Raw genomic sequence first — 19,586 nt, forward strand, 5'->3', positions numbered from 1 at the left:
TAACTATGCCCGTAGCCCCTTCCCCCTTTGGGCCGTGTTTGGACAATTCAATCGCGGGAAGGTATGTGCGGGGCGGACCCTGCCGACGCAGAGCCGAACGCGCTCGACAAATCACTTCAGATCCCTTAGGAAGAACACTGGAGTCACTCGTACGTCAAGGGGGACTCATGCGCATTGTGACTCAGGATCCTGGACTGCGCCCGTAGCCCCTTTCCCTTTTGAGCCGCCCTTTCCGGTTGGTTCAACCGCCAAGAGGTGCGTGCGGCGCGGGCCCTGCAGACGTAGAGTGCTGAAAGAGTTCGAGAGTCTCAAATTATCGGCTTCTTAGGAGGAACATTGGAGTCACTCATACGTCAAGGGGGACCCTTGAGCATCGCGACCTAGGGACCTAACTGCGCTCGTAGCCCCTTCCCCCTTTGGGTCGTCCTTGGTTTCCGGTCGGTTCAATCACGGGGAGGTACGTGCGGGGCGGGCCCTGTGGACGCGGAGTGCTGAAGATGTCCCAAGTTTTGAAATCTTCGCCACGTCCTCCTCATGAGGGAAGCTCACGCATCAAGGGGGGCTCCTGAGCATCGCGACTCAGGAGCCTAACCGCGCTCGTAGCCCCTTCCCCTTTGGGCCGTCCTTGGTTTCCGGTTGGTTCAATCATGGGAAGGTATGCACGGGGCGGGCCCTGTCGACGTAGAGTAACACAACAAACATGACAGGAACAAGGTGAGGAAAACATTCAAGCATTCTGTTATTACAAATCGTGAACAAGTTCATAAAAACGCAAATAAGTTTAACGCCTCTACGAGGCACGACGTGCATTGCAGGAAAATAACACGGATAGGAAATCAGGAGGAGCGGCCGCCGGTCGCCCCCACCGCAGGGGCTGGTCGTCGACGTCAGAGGCATCGTCGACTTTGGCAGCACCTGGAGACGAAGGAGCTACGACGCGGGCGAACCTGCTCACCAATGCCTTCACAGGGCCCTTCACCACCTCCGCGTCGCGGTCGTGGGCCTCGGCGGGGACTGGCACGATCACGGAGCTTAGATCGAATTCCGGCTCGCGAAGATGAAGATGGCTGAAGACGCGACTCGTAGCCGCGAAGAAGAGGTCACGGCAATTGTTGTCCAAGATCTTGTCCACCTACACGACAGCGATATCCAGCGCCGCGACGAGCCTCTTCGCGAGCGCGGTAAACCCCTGTGAAGAAGATGTCATGGCACTTGTTGCCCAAGATCTTGTCCACCTGCACAACAGTGATATCTAGCGCCGCGACGAGCCTCTTCGCGAGCGCGGTAAACCCGCACTCCGTGGTGGCCACAGGCTCATCGAACTCGTCCTGAGAGTGGGATTAGAGCGTCATGCGAAGCCTGAGCTCAACGTCAGGGAAGCAGGCCAGCTTCGCGGTCTTCCTCTCCTCGGCCACGGTGAGAGCTTTCTCCCGGACGTTGATACGTCTCCAACGTGTCTATAATTTTTTATGGTTCCATGCTATTATCTTGTCAACTTTGGATGTTTTATATGCATGAATATGCTATTTTATATCTTTTTTGGGACTAACCTATTAACTCAGTGCCAAGTGCCAGTTTCTATTTTTCCATGTTTTTGGCCCATTTTCAGACGGAGTCTAAATGGAATGAAACTTTACGATGATTTTTTTGGACCAAAAGAGACCCCCGAAGCTTTGGAAGAAGGCCAGAAGAGCCACGAGGGAGTCACAAGCCCTGACGCCGCCACCACCCCCCTATGTGGCGTAGGGCAGGCTTGTGACCTCCTCGTGGGCCTAACCGGCGTAATTCCACCGCCATAAATTCCTATAAATTCAGAAACCTCTAGAAAGAAACCTAGATTGGGAATTCCGCCGCCGCAAGCCTCTGTAGCCACCAAAAACCAATCTAGAGCCCGTTCTGGCACCCTGCCGGAGGGGGAATCCATCTCCGATGGCCATCTTCATCATCCCGGCGGTCTCCATGATGAGGAGGGAGTAGTTCTCCCTCGGGGCTGAGGGTATGTACCAGTAGCTATGTGTTTGATCTCTCCCTCTCGTGTTCTTGAGATGTCTTGATCTCGACGTACCGTGGGCTTTGCTACTATAGTTGGATCTTATGATGTTCTTCCCCCTCTCCCTCTTGTAATGAATTGAGTTTCCCCTTTGGAGTTATCTTATCGAATTGAGTCTTTGAGAACACTTGATGTATGTCTTGCACGTGTCTATCTGCTGTGATCAACTTGCGCGTTTGTAACAATTGGGAACCTATGCATATGGGTTGGCACACGTGGATTCATGTGAGTACTTGATGTATGTTTTGGTGATCAACTTGCGGGTTCGTGACATTGGGAACCTATGCATAGGGGTTGGCACACGTTTTGACTCTCTAGTAGAAACTTTGGGGCACTCTATGAAGTTCTATGTGTTTGTTGAATAGATGATTCTGAGATTATGTGATGCATATCGTATAATCATGCCCACAGATACTTGAGGTGACAATGGAGTATCTAGGTGACATTAGGGTCTTGGTTGATATGTATATTAAGGGTTATTCTAGTACGAATGCTATGATGGATCGAACGGAAAGAATAGCTTCGTGTTATTTTACTACGGACTCTTGAATAGATCGATCACAAAGAATAACTTTGTGGTGGTTTCGTACCCGACAATAATCTCTTCGTTTGTTCCCCGCTATTAGTGACTTTGGAGTGACTCTTTGTTGCATATTGAGGGCTAGTTATATGATCCAATTATGTTATCATTGTTGGGAGAACTTCGCTAGTGAAAGTATGAACCCTAGGCCTTGTTTCCACGCATTGCAATACCGTTCGTGCTCACTTTTACCATTTGTTACCTTGCTGTTTTTGTAATTTCATATTACAAAAACCTATATCTACCATCCATATTGCACTTGTTTCACCATCTCTTCGCCGAACTAGTGCACCTATACAACTTACCATTGTATTGGGTGTGTTGGGGACACAAGAGACTCTTTGTTATTTGGTTGCAGGGTTGCTTGAGAGAGACCATCTTCCTCCTACGCCTCCCGCGGATTGATAAACCTTAGGTCACCCACTTGAGGGAAAATTGCTACTGTCCTAGAAACCTCTGCACTTGGAGGCCCAACAAGATCTAAAAGGAGAAGGTTGCATAGTAGACATCAGACGTCAAGGAGGGCCTTCCTCGAGGCGGCCTCCTTCTCCTGCTCTTCCAAGCACGCATGCTTCATGCTCAGGCTGCTCGCCTCCTGGGACAGCTCTCCCTCCCAGGCGGCGAGCTTGGTCTCGTGGAACTTAAGTTCGCCCCCCTGCAGGCGATGCTGCTCGTCCAGCTTGGCTTGTTCTCCTTGGAGGACGTTTAGGCGGGCTTCCACCTCTTCACGGTGCTCGACAGCCGCCTTGGCTTCCCTCGACGCTTTCTCCAACGCGGGGCAGGCAGCCTTGGCCTCCCTCTCGACCTTCCTCGTCTCGACTGCCACATCACCCAAGCCTATGAAGGCCCCATCCAAGACACCTTGGGTGAGCACCAAGGTCTTCTGGAGCTCCTCCTGGAGAATCTCCAGTGTAGGCACGGGTGGTGCTGCTGGAGGGGCAGCGCCATGAAGAACAAGGAGGACCCGACACCAGCCACGTGACAAGCGTCGGCCTGATCCACAGCCATTTGAGGGCCCACGACACCTCATGCTACCCCCTGAGGCTCCGCCCCGAAGCCAACCCGAGGACTCCACAGGCCCGGGGGCTACTGCCGGCATTCAGGGAATGGGGGTTCCGTTCAAGGTAAGGCCCTCGTGAGGGGCCAAGCCTCATGAGGAGGAGGAGCGTCAAGACCCGCAGGGGCCTCCTCAAGACCTCTCCGGAGCGGCGGATATTCCAAGGCAAGGTTGGGCCTCACGAGTCAAGGGTGACGCCAGGAAAGGACAGGTGAGCAGCAGATGGCACGACGGGGTAGTTTCCCCTTTGGTGCAAAGGAGGCAGGAGCGTACAGGGGTTCCAAAGGCATCTTCCAAAGGTTTCCCTTCTGGTGCAACGAAGCCGCTGTGGCCCGCCAGTAGGGAAAACGTCATCGTCGGGCCCGTCTCTGCAGTGCGGACAGTTACTTTGCAGGCGAGGACCACCTTTGGGCAGGGGAGCATGTTCCCCTATTCCCCTTCAAAATTGGCTGATGTGGGATCCCTTCCTGCCAAAGCTATGAGGGAAGAGGACCCGATCCTCCGCTACAAATAGAGAGGGTAGGATAGTTGAGAGGGAGAGTTCATTCCAATGGTAGAACAATACACATAGCCACTTGGCCTCCGGAGGCTCGAGAGCACTGTGCTAGTTCATCCACCACCTCCGTGAGAGGCAATCCACCAAAAGCAGGAGTATGGTTTTTGCTTCGCAGCAGCCCAAACCTGGGTAAACTGTTGTGTCTTGTGCTACCCTCGCCATCGAGTGAGTCCTTCATCGTTTCCATCGTGTAGTGGGCTAGGCGAGGCTGAGCAGGGATAGACCTTCATACACGCCCAGTGTTTGAATCCTTAGGGTTTTGCGGAGCGCGAAATCCGACACCCAGAACAACCCCAAGCATGTTAGGAGCGCTCATTTATGGAACATAACACCGGTAGCCGAAACTAAGGCGACAAAGGTGGAACAAAACACCAGGCTAGAAAGGCCGAGCCTTCCACCTTTTACCAAGTATATAGGTGCATTAAATTAAATAGCATTTAATAGGGTGATATAACAAGGAACCCATTTTATCACATGGAAGAAACTACACCTGCAACTAGCAACGCTCTCTAGAGGTTAAGCAAGTGGTAACATAGCCAATCAGTGGTTTGCTAGGTTGTAGAAAGGTTGAAGGTTCTTATGGCAATGTTGGGAGGCTGATACTTAACAGGTGGTAGGCAGCGAGACATAGCGAAAGAAATGAGACAACTAGCATGGAAATGCTAGTTATGATATCTGGGGAATGATCATCTTGCCTGAGATCCAGCTTGGAAGAAGAACAACTCCATGAAGTAGACGAACCTAAGTAGTCGAACGGGTCCTCACATTCTAACACGCTTGCGGAACTCTATCGAGACGAAGCAACCGTAAACAAGCATAAACACGTGATATTCACCATGGCACATGCACGACACGATTCACACCACATATGATGCATGAACGGTTCAAATATGTAAGGCATGGCATGGCAATTCACATCATGCAAACACTACACATTAAGTGAAGCTCAATATGCAATGAGGTGCATATTGACGAACTCCATGTTTAATTAGTTCACTCTCGTTTAATTACACGGCAATATTAAAACGTTGTTAACATGGCAAGGGGTGAAGCACAAATTAATCTACCTATCTAGGCATTTAAAATGAGGCCGGAAATGACATATAGCATCTCCGAAACGACCACACGAGTTACATTCTAATTCTGTCCAGATTTCTCCTAATAACATTTTATGCTTCTTAAACAGAAAAACAAAGTAGTTCATGTGATTCTAGTCGTCGTTCTAGTCCATTTACATATATGGCTCATCTCCAACGAAGCTACAGTTAATTAACCATGGACTAAACCGTTTTTATCACGTCAACACGCAAACCGATGCAAAAAGCACGCTAAAGAGGTTTAAATATGCATAAGAGTTGGAAAATACTAATCTATGCGAAATTCTAGCCAAGTTACATATATAACTCTCTGCGATCCGACGCACGGATTTGAAACTACACACGTTTTAAAAATATGCATGTGGTGGAAAATGCTAAATCTATAGAGCTAGGAAAAAATACAAGCATGGGACCGAAGCAGCATAGTGTAGTGGCCCAAGAGTAAATCGGGCCCAAATGCCCATGTGTGTGCGTGAAACAAAATAAAAGGCAGTGCGGAATTGGGAAGATCTGGAGTTGAACAAACCAATATGCTTGGTTAGTTCATGCTTGACCGGATCATTGGAAATCTGAATAGCGACAGTACTATCGCAAAGAACAGATGTGGGTGCATCACACGAAACTCCAAAATCAGCCTGGAGCCATCGAAGCCATACGATCTCTGCTGTGATGTGACATTGGCAATGGTATGAAGCTCAGCTTCAGCACTAGAATGATAAATGTTTGTTTCATGGAAAAACATGCAATGATAGAAGTGCCAAGAAAGAGACAATAATCGGTGACAGAGCGACGATCAACAGGATCACTCACCCAAGTTGAGTCAGAATAAGCATGAAGCTGAAGTTGATTAGAGCTTTCACATAGTGCAATCTGCGAGATGATATGCCTCTCAAGTACCGAAGAACACGAAGTAAGTGATCATAATGAACTGAAGTAGAAGCAATCACAAACTGAATGACAATGTGGACTCTTATACGTCTCCAACGTATCTATATTTTTTGATGGTTTCATACTATTATCTTGTCAAACTTTGTATGTTTTACATACCTTTTATATATTTTGTGGGACTAACTTATTAACTCAGTGCCAAGTGACAGTTCTTGTTTTTTCCATGTTTTTGACCCCTTTCAGAGGAGATTTTGAAACGGAGTCCAAACGGAAGAAAATCGCCGAAAAGATTTTTTCCGGAACGGAAGAAGATCGGGAAGCTTGGGAGCCAAGGCAGGGGAGCCTCAGGGGCCCCAGAAGCCCCCACCCCGCGGCCAGGGGGTAGGCCGCGCCACCCAGGCTTGTGGGCCCCCTAAGCGCCCCCTGACCTTGGGGTTGTGCCTATAAATTCCCTAAAAATCCCAAAAAAATCACGAGATCATTGAAATCACTTTTCCGCTACCGCAAGCTTCTGTCTCCGCAAGATCCCATCTGGGGCACATTCTGGTGCCCTGTCAGAGGGGGGATTCAGACATGAAGAGCTTCTCCATCAACACCATGACCTCTCCGATGATGCGTGAGTAGTTCACCATACACCTACGGGTCCATAGCTAGTAACTAGATGGCTTCTTCTCTCTCTTGCATCTTCAATACAATGTTCTCCATGATCTTCATGGAGATCTATCCTATGTAATCTTATTTTGCGGTGTGTTTGTCGAGATCCGATGAATTGTGGATTTATGATCAGATTATCTATGAATCTTATTGGAGTTTGTTCTCATCTCTCTTACGCATGATTTCATATCCTTGTAATTCTCGTCGAGTTGTGGGTTTTGTTTGGCCAACTAGATCTATGATTCTTGCAATGGGATAAGTGCTTGGTTTTGGGTTCATACCGTGCGTGACCTCACCCAGTGACAGAAGGGGTAGCGAGGCACGCATCATGTTGTTGCCATCAAGGGAAAAAAGATGGGGTTTTCATCATTGGTTTGAGATTATCCCTCTACATCATGTCATCTTGCTTAAGGCGTTACTCTCTTCGTCATGAACTCAATACACTAGATGCATGCTGGATAGCGGTCGATGTGTGGAGTAATAGTAGTAGATGCAGAAAGTATGGGTCTACTTGTCTCGGATGTGATGCCTATATATATGATCATTGCCTTAGATATCGTCATGACTTTGCGCGGTTCTATCAATTGCTCGACAGTAATTTGTTCACCCACCGTGATATTTGCTATTATGAGAGAAGCCTCTAGTGAACACTATGGCCCCCAGGGTCTACTCCACACCATATTTTCAGCCTTACACTTTTTACTTCGTTGCACTTTCCGCCTTCAGATCTCACTTTGCAAACAATCTAGAAGGGATTGACAACCCCTTTGAAGCGTTGGATGCAAGCTTGTTTGTATTTGCGCAGGTACTCTGGACTTGATGAGGACCTCCTTGTGGATTGATACCTTGGTTCTCAAACTGAGGGAAATACTTACTGCTCCCGTGCTGCACAACCCTTTCCTCTTCAAGGGAAAAACCGACACAAACCAGAGAAGTAACAAGAAGAATTCCTGGCGCCAAGGAAGGACTTTTGTTGCTGCAGCAGAAGAATTTCTAGCACTGTTGCCGGGGAGGAAGATCAAGTCAAGGGCTCATCCAAGTAGGTGTCGCAAACTCATCTCTTGCATTTACTTTGTTTGCCAGTTGCCTCTCGTTTTCCTCTCCCCCACTTCACCAATTTTCCTTTTTTGTTTGCCTTTTTCATTCGCCTTTTCGTTCGCCCTTTTTCTCGCCTGCTCTTTGTTGCTTGTGTGCTTGCTTGCTTGTTGAAGTCACCATGAATGAAAACACCAAACTTTGTGACTTCTCGAATACTAATAATAATGATTTTATTAGTACTCTGATTGCTCCCGCCACTAGTGCGGAGTCATACGAAATCAATGCCGCTTTGCTCAATCTTGTTATGAAAGAGCAATTCTCTAGCCTTCCTAGTGAAGATGTCGCATCCCATCTCAATACCTTCATCGAGCTTTGCGATATGCAAAAGAAAAAATATGTGGATAATGACGTGATTAAATTAAATATTTTTTCCTTTCTCGTTGCGAGATCGCGCAAAAACTTGGTTTTCTTCTTTGCCCAAAAATAGTATCGACTCTTGGGATAAGTGCAAAGATTCTTATATATCCAAGTATTTTCTGCCGGCTAGGATCATCTCTCTCCGTAATGATATCATGAATTTCAAGGAACTTGATCATGAACATGTTGCACAAGCTTGGGAGAGAATGAAATTAATGATTAGAAATTGTCCCGCTAATGGCTTGAGCCTTTGGATGATTATTCAAATCTTTTACGCTGGCTTGAATTTTTCTTCTAGAAATATCTTGGACTCCACCTCAGGTGGAACGTTCATGGAAATCACGTTAGGAGAAGCCACAAAGCTCTTAGACAACATCATGACGAAGTACTCTCAATGGCACACCGAAAGATCACCTATTAGTAAGAAGGTACACGCTACAGAGGAAATTAACTCGTTGAGTGCTAAGATGGATGAGTTAATGAATTTGGTTGCTAGTAGAAGTTCTCCTTTGGATCCTAATGATATGCCTTTGTCTTGTTTGTTTGAGAGTAGCAACGCTAGCTTGGATGGTAATTTTTTTGGTAGGAATAACTTTGGCAACAACAATGCTTTTAGAGGAAACTATATTCCTTGGCCTTTTCCTGGTAACTAATCTAATAACTTTGGCAACTCCTACAACAATACTCATGGAAATTACAATAGATTACCCTCTGATCTAGAGAGTAATATCAAAGAGTTCATCAACTCTCAAAAGATTTTCAATGTGTCCATAGAGGAAAAGCTACTCAAAATTGACGATTTAGCACAAAGCGTTGATAGAATGTCAAGTGATGTTGATGCTTTGAAAGTTAGATGTGCTCCTCCCAAAATCAACATGGATGAAACTTTGAAAGCTATGCGTGTTTCCATGATTGAGAGCCAAGAAAGAACCGCCAAAATTCGTGCTATACATGAATGGCTTAAAAGGCGTGTTCTCGTGATGAGAATCACGAAGATCTTAAAGTGCTTGGTGTGACTCCCATTGAATCTTTGTTTTCTTGTGTCAAACTTAATGATTATGGGGCTGGATATGAATCCACTTTGGTTGAAAAGTGCCCCAATGATTCAGAGTCCATCTATCTTGATGCTAAAAGCATTGAAGGTGGAGTAGAAGATGTTAAAACTTTGAGTAGTAATGAAATTACTACCGTGGATTTCAAGGAATTCAATTATGATAGTTGCTCCTTGATTAAATGCATTTCTTTGATGCAATCCATGTTAAACTCTCCACACGCTTATAGCCAAAACAAGGCCTTTACCGATCATATCGTCGAAGCTACGATAAAATCTCTTGAAGGGAAACTTGAATTGGAAGTCTCTATCCCTATAAAGCTTCATGATGAGTGGGAACCTACCATCAAAATCAAAATCAAAAACTATGAGTGCAATGCTTTGTGTGATTTGGGTGCTAGTGTTTCTGCAATTCTAAAGTCTTTATGTGATGTTCTGGGTTTTAATGAGATGGAAGAGTGTTCTCTTAATTTGCATCTTGCTGATTCTACTGTCAAGAAACCCATGGGAAGGATCAATGATGTTCTTATTGTTGCAAATAGGAACTATGTACCTGTGTATTTCATTGTGCTTGACATTGATTGCAATCCTACTTGCCCTATTATTCTTGGTAGACCTTTCCTAAGGACTATCGGTGCTATCATTGATATGAAGGAAGGGAATATTAGATTTCAATTTCCTTTAAGGAAGGGCATGGAACACTTTCCTAGAAATAAAATAAGATTGCATTATGAATCCATGATGAGGGCCACTTATGGTTTGAGCACCAAAGACGATGATACGTGATTCTATCGCTTTTATGCCTAGCTAAGGGCGTTAAACAATAGCGCTTGTTGGGAGGCAACCCAATGAATTTATCTTTGCTTTTTTGCTTTCTGTTTTGTTGCGTATACACCATAACAATTCTATTGTGATTGTGTTTTTTGTGTTTCTTTTTGTGTTTGAGCCAAGCAAAACCTTTATGACTAGTCTTGGTAATGGTTGTTTGATCCTGCTGGAAAAAGACAGAAACTTTTCGCTCACAAGATAATTTTTCATTTTTATTCAGAAAGAGATTTTGAGTTTATTCTTCTTGTTTCTGGTTAATATGCTTTTTCCCCAGGCCGTCGTAAAATTTCAGATTTTTTGATGTACCACAAGTATACACAATATACAGATTGCTACAGACTGGTCTGTTTTTGACAGATTCTGTTTTTTGTTGAGTTGGTTGCTTGTTTTGATGAAACTATGGTTAGTATCGGGGGGTACTAGCTATGGAAAAGTGAGAATACAGTATCCCAACACCAATATAGATGGAATTCAAATTTTCTACAGTACCAAAAGAAGTGGTAGTTCGTTTTCTTGTAATAACGTTATCACGAGTTTCTGTTTAAGTTTTTTATTGTGAAGTTTTCATGTTTTGGGTGATGTTCTCATGGACGATGAGATAAGGAGTGGAAAGAGCTCAAGCTTGGGGATTCTCAAGGCATCCCAAGCCAAATTCAAGGACACCAAAAAGCCTAGGCTTGGGGATGCCCCGGGAAGGCATCCCCTCTTTCGTCTTCAATCCATCGGTAACATTACTTGGAGCTATATTTTTATTCACCACATGATATGTGTTTTTCTTGGAGCATCTTGTATCGTAGGAGTATTTTCTTTTTGTTGTGTCACAATCATCCTTGATGCACACCTTTTGAGAGAGAGAGACATGCACTAATCGTGATTTTGCTAGAATGCTCATAGTGCTTCACTTATATCTTTTGAGCTAGAAACTTTTGCTCTAGTGCTTCACTTATATCTTTTATAGCACGGCGGTGCGTGATTTGGTAGTTGGCTTATGCTATGAAAGTAGTACCAAATGTGATAGGTACCCAAAGAGGATGCAAAAACCTCCATCTTCATGTGCATTGAGTAGAAAGAGAAGTTTCGATTCCTCTCAATTAGTTTTGAGACGTGGATTCGGTAATATTGAGAGCTATGTTAGTAGGGTGTTGTGAATCTAGAGATACTTGTGTTGAAGTTAGTGATTCCCGTAGCATGCATGTATGGTGAACCGCTCTGTTAGGAAGTCAGAGCATAATTGATCTATTGATTGTCATCCTTTGTGTTGAGGTCGGGATCGCGCGATGGTTAACACCTACCAACCCTTCCCCTCGGAGTATGCGTTTAGCACTTTGTTTAGATTACTAATAAAAACTTCCGCAACAAGTATGTGAGTTCTTCATGACTAATGTGAGCCCATGGTATAGATGCACTTTCACTTTCCACCATTTCTAGCCTCTCTAGTGCCGCGCAATTCTCGCCGGTGCACAAACCCACCAAATTCCTTCCTCAAAACAGCCACCATATCTACCAACTATGGCATTTTCATAGCCATTCCGAGATATATTGACATGCAAATCCCACCGTTCCGTCTCATGACTTGTGTCGTCACTCTCATATTTCCATTGCATGATCATAAGATATCTAGCGAGATGTTTCAACGTCACACGCCATGCTAGATCGTTGCACATCCCGGTACACTGCCGGAGGCATTTCCTATGGAGTCATCATCATTGTGATCTTGGAGCTGTGAGTAAATAGAAGTGTGATGATCATCATTATTAGAGCATTGTCCCATGTGAGGAAATAAAATAAAAAAGGCCAAAGAGCCCAAAAAAAAGAGACCTAAGAGCCCAAATGAAAAAAAGTGAAAAGAGAGAAGGGACAATGCTACTATTTTTTCCACACTTGTGCTTCATGATAGCACCATGTTCTTCATGATCGAGAGCTTCTTGCTTCGTCACCACCATATGCTAGTGGGAATCTTCATCATATAACTTGGCTTGTATATTCCAATGATGGGCTTCCTCAAAATTGCCCTAGGTCTTCGTGAGCAAGCAAGTTGGATGCACACCCACTAGTTATCCTTTTGAGCTTTCACATACTTATAGCTCTAGTGCATCTTTTGTATGGCAATCCCTACTCATTCACATTGATATATATTAATGGGCATCTCCATAGCCCTTTGATATGCCGAGTCAATGTGATCATCTCCTCTTTTTTTGTCTCACAACCACCACCACACTCTATTCCACCTATAGTGCTATATCCATGGCTCGCGCTCATGTCTTGCGTGATAGTTATAAAAAGTTTGAGAAAGTAAGGGTGCGAAAACAATTACTTCGCCAATACCGGGATTGTGCATGATTTACATTAGTTGTGCGGGGATGATGGAGCATAGCCAGACTAAATGATTTTGTAGGGATAACTTTCTTTGGCCTTGTTATTTTGAAAGTTCATGATTACCTTGCTAGTTTGCTTGAAGTATTATTGTTTTCATGTTAATAGCAAACTATTGTTTTAAATCTTACGGATCTGAACATTCATGTCACGTGAAAGAAGTTGCAAAGGACAACTATGCTAGGTAGCATTCCACATCAAAAATTCATTCTTTATCACTTCCCTACTCGAGGACGAGCAGGAGTTAAGCTTGGGGATGCTTGATACGTATCCAACGTATCTATAATTTTTGATGGTTTCATGCTATTATCTTGTCAAACATTGGAAGTTTTGCATACATTTTATATATTTTTTGGGACTAACTTATAAACTCAGTGCCAAGTGCCAGTTCCTATTTTTTTCCAAGTTTTTGACCCCTTTCAGAGGAGATTTTGAAACGGACTCCAAACGGAAGAAAATCCCCGAAAAGATTTTTTCCGGAACGGAAGAAGATCGGGAAGCTTGGGAGCCAAGGCAGGGGAGCCTCAGGGGCCCCACAAGCCCCCACCCCGCGGCCAGGGGGTAGGCCACGCCACCCAGGCTTGTGGCCCCCCTAAGCGCCCCCTGACCTAGGGGTTGCGCCTATAAATTCCCTAAAAATCCCAAAAAAATCACGAGATCATCGAAATCACTTTTCCGCTACCGCACGCTTCTGTCTCCGCAAGATCCCATCTGGGGCACATTCTGGTGCCCTGTCGGAGGGGGATTCGGACACGAAGGGCTTCTCCATCAACACCATGACCTCTCCGATGATGCGTGAGTAGTTCACCATAGACCTATGGGTCCATAGCTAGTAACTAGATGGCTTCTTCTCTCTCTTGGATCTTCAATACAAAGTTCTCCATGATCTTCATGGAGATCTATCCAATGTAATCTTATTTCGCGGTGTGTTTGTCGAGATCCGATGAATTGTGGATTTATGATCAGATTAGCTATGAATCTTATTTCTGTTTCTTCTGATCTCTCTTATGTATGATTTCATATCCTTGTAATTCTCTTCGAGTTGTGGGTTTTGTTTGGCCAACTAGATCTATGATTCTTGCAATGGGAGAAGTGCTTGGTTTTGGGTTCATACCGTGCGGTGACCTCACCCAGTGACAGAAGGGGTAGCGAGGCACGCATCGTGTTGTTGCCATCAAGGGTAAAAAGATAGGGTTTTCATCATTGGTTTGAGATTATCCCTCTACATCGTGTCATCTTGCTTAAGGCATTACTCTCTTCATCATGAACTCAATACACTAGATGCATGCTGGATAGCGGTCGATGTGTGGAGTAATAGTAGTAGATGCAGAAAGTATGGGTGTACTTGTCTCGGACGTGATGCCTATATGTATGATCATTGCCTTAGAAATCGTCATGACTTTGCGCGGTTCTATCAATTGCTCGACAGTAATTTGTTCACCCACCGTGATATTTGCTATTATGAGAGAAGCCTCTAGTGAATACTATGGCCCCCAGGGTCTACTCCACACCATATTTTCAGCCTTACACTTTTTACTTTGTTGCACTTTCCGCCTTCATATCTCACTTTGCAAACGATCTTGAAGGGATTGACAACCCCTTTGAAGCGTTGGGTGCAAGCTTGTTTGTGTTTGTGCAGGTACTCTGGACTTGACGAGGCCCTCCTTCTGGATTGATACCTTGGTTCTCAAACTGAGGGAAATACTTACTGCTCCTGTGCTGCATCGCCCTTTCCTCTTCAAGGGAAAAACCGACGCAAACCAGAGAAGTAACAAGAAGAATTCCTAGCGCCAAGGAAGGACTTTTGTTGCCGCAGCAGACTGCATGAGGAATGTTAGGTCGGGTCACAGTGAGGTACACAAGGCTTCCTACAAGATGACGATAGCGAGTGGTATCCCTCAAAAGGAGTACCATCACTAGGTCGCAATTGGAGATGGAGCTCCATGGGTGTAGTGGCAGTGTGTGTATCAGTAAGACCTGAGCGTGAGATCAAATCCTGAGTATAGCGATGCTGAGAGACATAGTAACCATCATTACATTGATAAACCTCAATTACCAAAAAATAACTGAGAGAAAATCAATCTGACATCTTGAATTGCTCACTCAACTTTTTCTTAACAAAAGCAATGTACTTCTGATCATCTCCAGTGATCAACATATCATCAACATAGAGAAGAGGCAAGGTATGACCGCGGTCAGATGTATGAGTGAAAAGTGCAGGGTCTTGCTTACTAGAAGAGAAACCAGCAGCTTGAACCACAGAGCTGAACCGCTCAAGCCAAGCACGAGGTGGTTGCTTTTTTACCATAGAGGGCCTTTCGAAGGCGGCAAACATGACCATCAGGGACTTCAATACCCAGAGGTGGCTGCATATAGAAAAAACTCATGTAGATCACCATGAAGGAAATCATTTTTGACATCCATTTGAGAGATTTGCCAAGATCGAGCTGTAGCCACAACAATCAGAGTACGAACACAAATATAAACAACGCAACCGTACTATCTATTTACGAGAATTTGATTGCTGATAATACAACAACATCATGCTTCTCTTTCTTATGCTTATTTTTATAACTTTCACTTTACCGGGCCGGAAAAGTGACACCCTCGCGTCTCAGGGTCGTATGTCTGGAATAAGAAGGGTCGTCGTACAATTTCGGCGATTACAAAAAAGAAGGAGGCGAGCTCCCTATCCCTCTTTGTCTTTCCACTTCCCTCGTTCAGGAACAAACACTTCGCCAAATTCTTTTGAGTCCCGGCCCGGTTTTTCCCCACTAACAAATTACGTTACGACCACTTAACAAACTTGGTTGACGAACATGGTTTATGTGCCACTAATCTTGCGGCTTGTCGAGCATTTCACAAACTCACACCATCCATTTCAAACGGGATTTGTCTCGTGGACACACGAGCAATCCAACCCGTCGGATTTCCTTTTCCTCTTCCCATTCGAACTTCTGCGGGTTTCCTTGTAATAGGAAGATCTGCGAGAACTCTTACCCATAATTTACAATTTCTTCGGAATTGTCCGCTCATAGCACGATGGAATTGTCCGATTGTAGCCCGACGCGCTGCTTCAATGTCTCGATATGAAAGATGACCAGCTCTACAACTTTTGGTGCCATATCTTCCAAAACCAAGTTGTGTACCATCCGGTTTGCAACCCCTACTACATCTGCATTTAAAATATTTACTATATTTCGTACATTTCGGATATAGCACGTCTCTTCTTATTTTGACTATATGAGATCCACACTTTGACACCTGAAATTCCATTACGAGTAGATACTTCCGCACGAGCATAATCGATTTTATGATTAAATACATTACAAGATGTTTTCCATACTTTCCGCATTCGGTTCTAGCTATTTCCGCACCCCCTAATCGACCAGAACAACAAATATGTATCCCCTCCACCCCTTTTGCCATTATTAATGGAATATCCTTCACTATTTTACTAAAAATGGAACGAAATGAGATTGTATTGTTCCACAGTTGAAAAGAGATGTCTTGAGCAATCAGAGAAGCACTTTGATAAATAGATTTGATCTTTACCGACTCAATTAAGGTATTAGTGTTTGTTCTATTAGACAAAAAAGATCACATTTTTTGCACTTCGTTCAAATAAGATTTGTACCCGTACATAATTATCCTCTTTCTCAGTCTGATCTCTATCATCATCTCTATTCCCTTTATCAATTTGCCTATCCTACCTAGGTCTAGGAATTACCTTATCCTTACCCATGAGATTCCTACATTTGATCCTAAATTTAGCTACAAGTTGTTCCCGGGCATACTCAAAAAAGGGTTATTATACACCCCAACCCCATCCCTTGGAAAAAAGCAGGTAGCACCGAAGAAAGGAAGGGGTGATATGGTGGTTTTTGTTGTTCCCGCGAAGCGAAGATCATTCGCTTGGCGAATGAAGTGGATCAACCTCTTTTTGGCTCGGACCAAACACTCTTTCTCGCTGGTAGAGCTTTCTAAAAAAAGTGATGCAAGAGCGTATTCTCTTATCTAAGCTTCCTCCCTTCGCTCCCCCCATCGTAGATGGTTCAGCCACACCCGGTGCCACAAAATGATTGAGAATTAGGACGGGGTCGAAATGCATTTTATTCTTAGTATTAAAAAAGTATTGCATGACCGAATAATTCAAGGAGGGGCGCACAGCGGGGAGGGTCCTTTTTAGTAGATGACTCGTCGGGCCGACAGAGCGGGACTTCTTTGCTAAAAATAACTTGATTCTATTCCTTTTTAGTAAGGAGGCGGCATTTCCCATAAGTAAAGGTGTGCCATTTACAACCGCAGCATATTGAGGCCTCTTGAAGGCCCCGCTCACCCGAAGTGATTTATCAAAATTCTTCTTTCTTGATGGTGATCGGTCATGGTATCCATAACGTCACATCTTTTTCGGCCAAATCCATATTTCGTTTTGCTTCTCCCGGTCGATCGACTCGACTCTTTTCCCTGCCCCCGGCCTCTCACTTCGTTTCGTTCTTCCTCTGTACCCTCGCTTGAATGAAGACACCCGATAGGCCCGACTTTCCCAAATGTCGGCCATCAACCCTTTTCCTGTAGTACGGGTCTTGATTTCTTGTCTTGTTTTCATTTTAGTCGTGGTGATCGCCCGGGAAGAAAGAAATGAATGATTTTCCTTTTGGGAAAATGTAGAATAATACACCTACCGAGACGAAAGCCAAAGGCGAGTTTCGTAGGTGGACGTATCGAACTAAAATAAGATCTAAGATTGACATCTTGATACAATGATTTACCATAATAATAAATAGAGTCAATGGTGACAGAGCCGTGGGAAGATCCGCTTCTTTTTTGCGGCGAGGGCTTCCATTCACCAGCGCAGACTACATACACGTGCTCTCTGAACCGTGCTAGATATTCACCCATCACACGGCTCTCAAACCCAACATGTGGTGGATCCCGGGGGACAAAGGAAAGTCAAAGAGCTTGATTCTTTGCCCCATACTTTGAGATCTTCCTTTCCGCCGATCAAGGAGCAACGCAGCTCGTGATAGCCTTAGCTATAGCCGCTAACGTTTGATTCGGATGAGTAAAGTCCCTTCGGTTGGTTCTCTCAGGTGGTCTTCCCTTATTTTCCCTAATGTTCAGAGTTGTTCTGGTTTGAAAAAGGAGCACCACCAAGTCCACTAGGGGCGCCCTGAATGATTAAGAAATGGACAGCTGAGGTCAGGCTTGCATGAAAAAAGAAGATAATAAGTTAGATGCACACACCTGAGGTTGGTAAGAATTGAGGGACAATGCCTCCCTCACTGGGCCCATCAGCGAAAGCAACTTCTACTTAATCATAGATTTGCTTTCGTGCAAGGTCCCCACTGCTAGAACAGGCGGTTGTCATTTTAAAGTAAACGCCCCGCCCCTTTCTTTGCCCGCCGGCCGCATAGCTCGTTATTCTTTGAGATCTGGATAGAGTCTCGCTTCGGGGCGGGGGAAGCATGGATTCGATAGATCTATCGAATCCATGCTGCAAGCAGCAAGCGTAGGCTAAAAAGGAAATAGTCGAACGTTGTGGTAGGGCGCACCAAAACAACCGGGGGGCCTGGAGGGGTCAGTACAAAAGCACTATATTCTTTCCACTTACTTTCATTGGTTAGCTGCCTTTTGTAGTGCGCGTACTCTGATCCTCTTCTACGAATCTACAACTCTCTTTACTGAGCGAGACTTCATCTATATCCCTAAAAGTGGATTTGGATTCCCATTTTTTCTTTGAATGACAGCTTCAACTAGGTCCACCTTAGAGAGGATTTTCAATTTGAATCAAGATAGGGTCACGGGCGCGTCGGAACGATAGCTGCTTAATCTCATCCGAGAGTCCAATCTCTTTGTATTGTGCTTGCTTTTGTACCTTTGAATAAAAAATAAAGCAGGGGGTCGATTTAGGCTCCTTCCCTTCCACTCCATAGCTGTGCTATCAGGTACTACGAACCCTCTGCCCCCACGCATCTAACCAGCTCACGTGGTTCACCGGTTCCACCGATAACTCTCATTTCTTGAAGCGGAGCATAGTGTGGCGTCGAGTGAGAAATGTTTCACTTTTGGTTTATCCACCGATCTAAAATGAAACTTAGCACTTGTTTTTTATTGATTCCTGGGGCAAGGCATTTGTAGAATCAGTCCATCTGAACCGCAGATGCACTTTTCATATCAGTGACGGCCTCTCCAGCAGAGCTGGGCGCCGGGGCCGTGGATGCGCTACTGATCGGCACACTAGGAGAGTACTTGCCTGGGTTTCTCAGCCTGGTATCTTTATCCTCGCGTTCATGATATCTACATTCAACTGTGCCCCACAGACACGGTCAAAGCACGCCCACCCCATGTGCGTCTTTCCCGACATGCTATGGTCCCGGGTTTCTTCCTGTGGTCTTCTAGCGTTAGAAGAAGTCGTGTCCGTCCCGGACATCTGCAACGTCCTCCCGCGCCTTTTTTGGGGGGGCAAACAAAGATCAGGAAAAGACGGACTGAACCCATTTGGTGACTTTCGCGGTCACCCTCACTGAACCGACTTGGATCTGATCTACGATTCAGGTCAAGTCTTACCGAAATTAGATTTCCTTTTCGTGCCATATGTCGCTTAGACTTTACTTTTTCCCGTTTCCGCCCTTTCCTCTATTTCTTCGATAGGGTCTTCGTTTTATTCAAATTCTAAACCCATTGTCGTCCACAGTTTCCTTGTCGACGCGAAGGGGCCATCATACCCCCAAACCAAAGTCTGAGATCAGAACTCATACCGCGGTTGTGGCTTGAAGGCCGCATGCAAGTTCTTCAATATTTAGAGAGTATGTGTTAGTACGAGATCACGCTATCAACTTATTTATTCTTTCTCGATGATTAGGATAAAATTGTATCCCTTAGGAACCGTACATGCACCTTTGCTTGGATGCCGATCTAATATTGTTAGAATACGAAATACTTGAAGGCCACACACAATTGACTCACCTACATTTTATGCTCCCACCCTTTTGTA

The 19,586-nt window shown here is 44.9% G+C and overlaps 1 pseudogene; it reads right to left on the reverse strand.

Moving 5' to 3' along the window:
* Nucleotides 1-15,477: 15,477 nt before the first annotated feature.
* Nucleotides 15,478-19,186, reverse strand: LOC123430004 (annotated as a pseudogene).
* Between the last annotated feature and the right edge of the window lie 400 nt (nucleotides 19,187-19,586).

Source organism: Hordeum vulgare, chromosome 2H (assembly GCF_904849725.1).
Source record: "Hordeum vulgare subsp. vulgare chromosome 2H, MorexV3_pseudomolecules_assembly, whole genome shotgun sequence".
Lineage (NCBI taxonomy): Eukaryota > Viridiplantae > Streptophyta > Magnoliopsida > Poales > Poaceae > Hordeum > Hordeum vulgare.